The following is a 6,000-nucleotide window of genomic DNA, read 5'->3' on the forward strand; positions in this document are numbered from 1 at the left end:
TCGAAGTGATCTTAGCATTAAGATTCCCTCAGGTCCCTCACTCCTTCCTATTGTGCAGCTACTGATAAAATTATTGATACTTTTCAGTTTTAAAAAACGTGCATTATACTTAATGACTTAATCAAAACACCTTGCCCAATACCACTGCCATTAAAGAATGATGCAAAGATTTCTGACAGGGAACTACAGGCCAAAGTGTTCTGGTGAGTAGTTCCTTAAGATTCATTCAGAATCACGGTCTATAAATTCCTAACAACGAAGTCTGATCATATGTAGCGACATTAAAAATATTGGTTTATTTATTAATAAATCCAATTATTGCAACTACATGTCTTTGATCCAAACAATTATTATAGACCAAATAAAAAATTTACTATGCATCTGCTAGCTGCAAAAATGTCCCATAATAGGCTCTATTACTCGAAAAATATTACAAAAAAAGATATTCTTAAATAGATAAAAGATCACTAACTTTTTCAGTCGCTTAAAAAACCAAAAATGGAATCTAATATTATCTATATTAGATGACCATGATGTTGTGACAGATGTTAAATATTACTAGTGTCGTTAATTTATCAAATTGAAATAAAACATCAGAATGCATTCCATGATCTCTTCCATCTCAGCGGTAACTGTTTCCTCCGATAGACACTGAGACAGTCCATCCCATCAATAGCAGGTCATTTCTGCCCCGGTGCATGTTCGGCCCCATATACAATATTTAAAGTATTATTGTTTGTAATTGCTAAATTCTATACAAGTATGTTGTTGGTATACCCAGAACTTAAAAAAAAAAAAAAAAATGATCTCAGTACATTCATTACACAACTTTTTTTTTTTTTTAATTATCACCATGCATACACGGGGCTTCTAGAATTTTTATAAAATCCACTAGTCATGGCGATCATTTGATTTATAAAATTTATTAGCCATGGTTCAAAATTCTCTAGCCCAACTTTACTTTAAGTTAATACAATTTTACTAAATAATAGTAATAATCAGATGTGTCACTTAAAGAGGGAGATAGAGCTTAAAAACACTAACAATGGGATGTGGGGTTGGGTGCAGGATATTCATATTTACAAAATAGGCTTAACTGCAACATTTGACCAAATATTTTCACGAGCCATTGGGCATGGCAATAGTAGTTGTTTACTAGCCCAACATTGAATATTACTAGCCATGGGAGTGAGGCTACCATAATCTAGAAGCCCTGACATATAATCAAACAATTAATCCAAAATATAGATTCACACACAATGTTCAATAGTTTATACAGTTAATTTAAACATTATCTTCTACAGCTTCAGGCATAGAACTAGAAGGTGTGTAGGCCTACATGTTCCCCACATGTCTTCAGTTATTTTGTAAAATGGCCAGCTAATATGAATTGTCTGCTTACATCTGTACAGTCTATTTACACTTAAACGCATGCAAGCACACACACACACACACACACTACTTTGTCAAAAATCACTTGATAGTTAATAGCACAAAGCATTGCACACAAAGTAACGATATCTAAAATAAACAACAAAACTCACATCGATAAAATAGTTTCATTTAATCAAATCCAAATCGAGATGTGACTGGGGCCAAAATGATTAGGATTATGGGGCTGAAATTGACAGGGGCCGAACATGCATCAGAGCCGAAAGTCTCAAAAGCATCCCATTCTCAAAAACGAGGTAACCAGGGACGGGCCTGCCAGGGTTATGAGAGAACCTACTGCTGGCACAGCACCAAGGGTTATTTTATACAAACTATAAACAGTATAAACTATAAACAGGCCAGTACATACAACAGCCTTCTAAGCCTTTAGTGGTATAAGGTACGCGGCACTGGTTGGGAAAATGAAAACGTTATCGGGAATGTAAATTTATTTGGACCACAGAACCACACGGAACGTCTTTTTTCCTACTATGAAATTTACCACGTTATTTATTTCTGAGCCGATTGATTTGTAAATTGCACACAAAAATAGTATATTTTGTTACTTCTAAAACACTTTTACTTTTCTTCTTACGTCAAACCAAACTGAAATTATTTACAAAACACATTTTTATAGAATGATGTGGCCTCAGATTACAGTTATCTTCCCATTTGGTTGTCCAAAATCCGGAAGTTTCACCGCGCAAGTAGTCTGCTGTTTGACTGTGATTATTTCATGGCAGACAGGTATGAAGTGGCAACTGTTTGACTGAAGTGACAGGGGATAGCATGTAGTTTGTAAACATGTGTAACTTGTTGACATTGAAGACTTGTTTGTGGTAATTCCGGCCCATGCAAAAGTAGTGCTTTTTGTGTAAAATGGGTGTACTCCGGCCTGGTTTAGAGGGTGTGTCTGTTTAAACCAATAGGAGAAGCCACGGTGACGTCACATGTTTTGATCACGTGGTACCGCGTGAGCGCTGGTAGGCAAGAAACCAGTTGACAATACTGGCATTAGTAGTAATGAACAATCGAATGTTTTTCCGTCAATTAAATCAGTGTAGACTAGTTTTTGATGAATGGTATTTTGTCATGGTAATTTCATACGTTGTTGTTAGATGCACAAGTCACTGTAGTAAGGATTATGAAATTAGTTTCATCAAATACAGTGGAAGCGAAACGTTGAACAGTTAAAGCTGACAACAATCAACTTTGCCCATCCCACAACGGAGATCGTCATTTTATACAAGGTTTGTTGTATGTTATTCATTCGTAATACTAATACACGTCAGTATTTATTGAAATGAAAATTGAAAAAGATAATAAAATAAAAAATAATAATAATAAAAGCCCCCCCAAACTGACATGGAAACAAAGTTACCCTGTGAACAGTAGGCCTACCCAGTCAATCGACAAACAACGTTTTATGTAACTTTTTGTTTGTATTGACAGATCCATTATAGTGGGTTTAAAAACAAAATCTGAATATATTTTATATTGTATTATGCCATAAAAATATGTAGGTGGCTGGAGTATTTATATTTTTAATTAAATAACAGGGAGCTGTGTGTGTGTACGTGTGTGTGTGTGTGTGTGCAATCAAGCATATATATATTGTTTCATATGAAAATGGTTGTGAAATATTTCCATTTATTAATTATATTATATGTTAATTATAATGTTTTACTTTTTTTATTGAAGAATGTAAATGTGATCCACAGGTGTATTTGTAATGTGTAAGTGATTTTTTAATAATAAAATAAAAGGTATAAACATTTCAGGGTGGGATATCAGGTGTATGAAATCATTTGTTTGGGATTAAAAATAAATAAATACTAATAATAAAACTGGATATTGATCCACAAGTTGGTGAATAGCCATTATATTTTATTAAAAACATAAATTATGTTACATGCATTTATTATATAAGTTATCTGAATTTGTTTGCAGGAAATAAAGAAAGAAAAGGGAGCTGATTGTATTTATAAAGTATTATTGTCATCAGTGACAGATGTCAATATGTCTTCACAAATACATTTATGTGTATTCAAATATTTCAATAATATTCAATATACACAATATAAAACTTTCATACTTATATATCATAGAAATTTACCAATTTTTTCTTATTTTTTTCCTAGGTATCAGTGATCCCTGTTTATGGACAAAAAGAGAACCGGCAACTCTTGGATGAAAAATGGGCCTTTCACGATGAATTAAGGGCGTTTAAGTTTTAGGGTGAATTAAGGGATGCTAAGGAGAACACTGGTATCAGATTCAGCGATTCTTTTCTACAGTATCTCATGTTTCTGTGCATAAGAGGGATACCAGAACTTTTTTCACTGACTTTCCAAACTACCATGTGCAATATTATTGGGGCTATTCAGTATGTGATGATGACATTGATAACACACTGACTTTCCAAACTACCATATGCAATATTATTGGGGCTATTCAGTATGTGATGATGACATTGATAACATACTGACTTTCCAAACTACCATATTATGCAATATGATTGGGGCTATTCAGTATGTGATGATGACATTGATAACACTTGGATTTAATCTTTTTTTACCAGGATCTCGATTTTCTAATAAAAACAGACTTTACAAAATCAATAAAATTATATCGAGAAACAGTAGACAACACATATTTATTATTTTCTTTTTCTATTATCATTATAAAACCAATGATCAAATGATATTTGCATTGTGTTAATGTGTGTCTTACATTAAAACATTGTATTGTTACCATTTACAGTAATTTGTTGTTTTAACTGGTTTATTAATCAGGTTGAAAGTGATAGCCTTTGAAAACTGTGCCCTCTTGTCAAAGGTAACTGACACTGTTTTAGATTTGAAAGGAAGGAATCTTTTATTTAACAATGCACTCAAGTCATTTTAATTACGGATATATAGAGTCGGACATGTTTAGGGATCACACAGATAATATTAGGGAGGAAACCTGCTGCTGTCACATAATGGATTACTCTTTCCGATTAACAATAAGGGATCTTTTATATGCATCAGCCCACAGACAGGATAATAAATAGTGTAGCATTTGTTACACCAGTTGTAGAGCACTGGCTGGAATGAGAAATAGCCCTATAGGACCACCAACAGGAATCAATCCTAGATCGACTGCATATTAAACTATGTCCTGGCCTGCATGGGATTAGGTGATTAAAATATTAATGGCAATTTTTATGTATATATATATAAAAAAATAATGCTACAAAATGTTCTGAAGATGGAACCACAAAGGTGAGGGACCAAGTAACTTTGAGATGTATCCGGTTTTAAAAGGCTAAGTTCTGTACTAATATTTAAAAAGGGATGCTGTAGCTAGAGGGAGCAATGTATGTGTGGTCATGGAACATGTATGGAAACTAAATTTAGGTTCCTCCATTTTAATACAATGTGTTAATATGTATCCGATATCAGCAAGTTTAAGGAATAAAAAAGGACTTGATAAAATTAATAGTTTTAAAGTTTTTGTAAAGTTTTCTAATAAGATACTTGCTTAAATTTATTGTTGATGAAAAGCCTTACAAATGAACCAGTAGACAAGTCTGATGTGTTATATATATATATAACTACTGTCTATATATTGTCTACTGGTTGTTCATTTGTAACAAATGTTCATATATATATATATATATATATATATATATGTATGTGTATCTATATGTACATATATATGTATATGTATATATACATATATGCATATATATATATATATTATACATATATGCATATATATATATATATATATATATATATATATATATATATATATATATATATATGGTTATTTAAAATTGTTAAAAGAAAATATTTCCTTTAACAAAGTGTAGGCCAATTATTTCTTTTAAAACAGTTTTAAATAAAAAATATAGGCCTACTCGTTTTATTTTATTATTTTTATTTGTGTGTGCGCGCGCTCGTTTGTAATGCTTTACTTGAAATATGGACCAGACGCTTTTAAAATACATGGACTAAAAATATTTATTCAGGTGAAAAGAAAAAAGAAAAAAAAGGAAGTTTGCTATAGTTTTGAACTCGGTCAATCGTCAAATTGTATGGGTGGAAAGAGTACATGTAGCTATGTAGAATAGCGTTCCCGTGCTACAAGCGGTAATTTAAGCACGTGTTGGCCATTCTTTGCTATTCACGCTACGCTAGTTCGCTTTGTTACTAATGGCCATTATGATAGACTTCTGCCTACCAGATGCGCGCGCATGCTGATACGTGACGTCACTTCCCTAAACACATGGCTTCTCCTATATGCTGGGAGAAAGAGCTGGACAACAGGGGTTGTCCTTTTCAGGGTATGTGTCCCCCATGCAGGCAAAGGTACATACAAAACTTCACGGGCCTGCTGATATTAATAAAAATGTTATAGCCACTAAGGCTATATAGAAACATATAGCGAAATTAATTGTGGTCTGAGGCCTGATATGACGGACTACAAATGGCTAAGCCTAATGGCGTATTACGATTAGTATCATTAGAGACACTCACAGAGTGCTTACAAACTTAGCATCGACAACTGACTTTTAAATGT

At 33.0% G+C, this 6,000-nt stretch overlaps 1 long non-coding RNA gene across 1 annotated transcript in view; it reads right to left on the reverse strand.

Annotated features, from left to right (window-relative positions):
• Positions 1-6,000, reverse strand: part of LOC121374049 — a 28,399-nt gene that overhangs the window by 22,219 nt on the left and 180 nt on the right. The window lies entirely within an intron of this gene.

The sequence above is a fragment of the Gigantopelta aegis genome, chromosome 6, assembly GCF_016097555.1.
Source record: "Gigantopelta aegis isolate Gae_Host chromosome 6, Gae_host_genome, whole genome shotgun sequence".
In the NCBI taxonomy this organism is placed as follows: domain Eukaryota; kingdom Metazoa; phylum Mollusca; class Gastropoda; order Neomphalida; family Peltospiridae; genus Gigantopelta; species Gigantopelta aegis.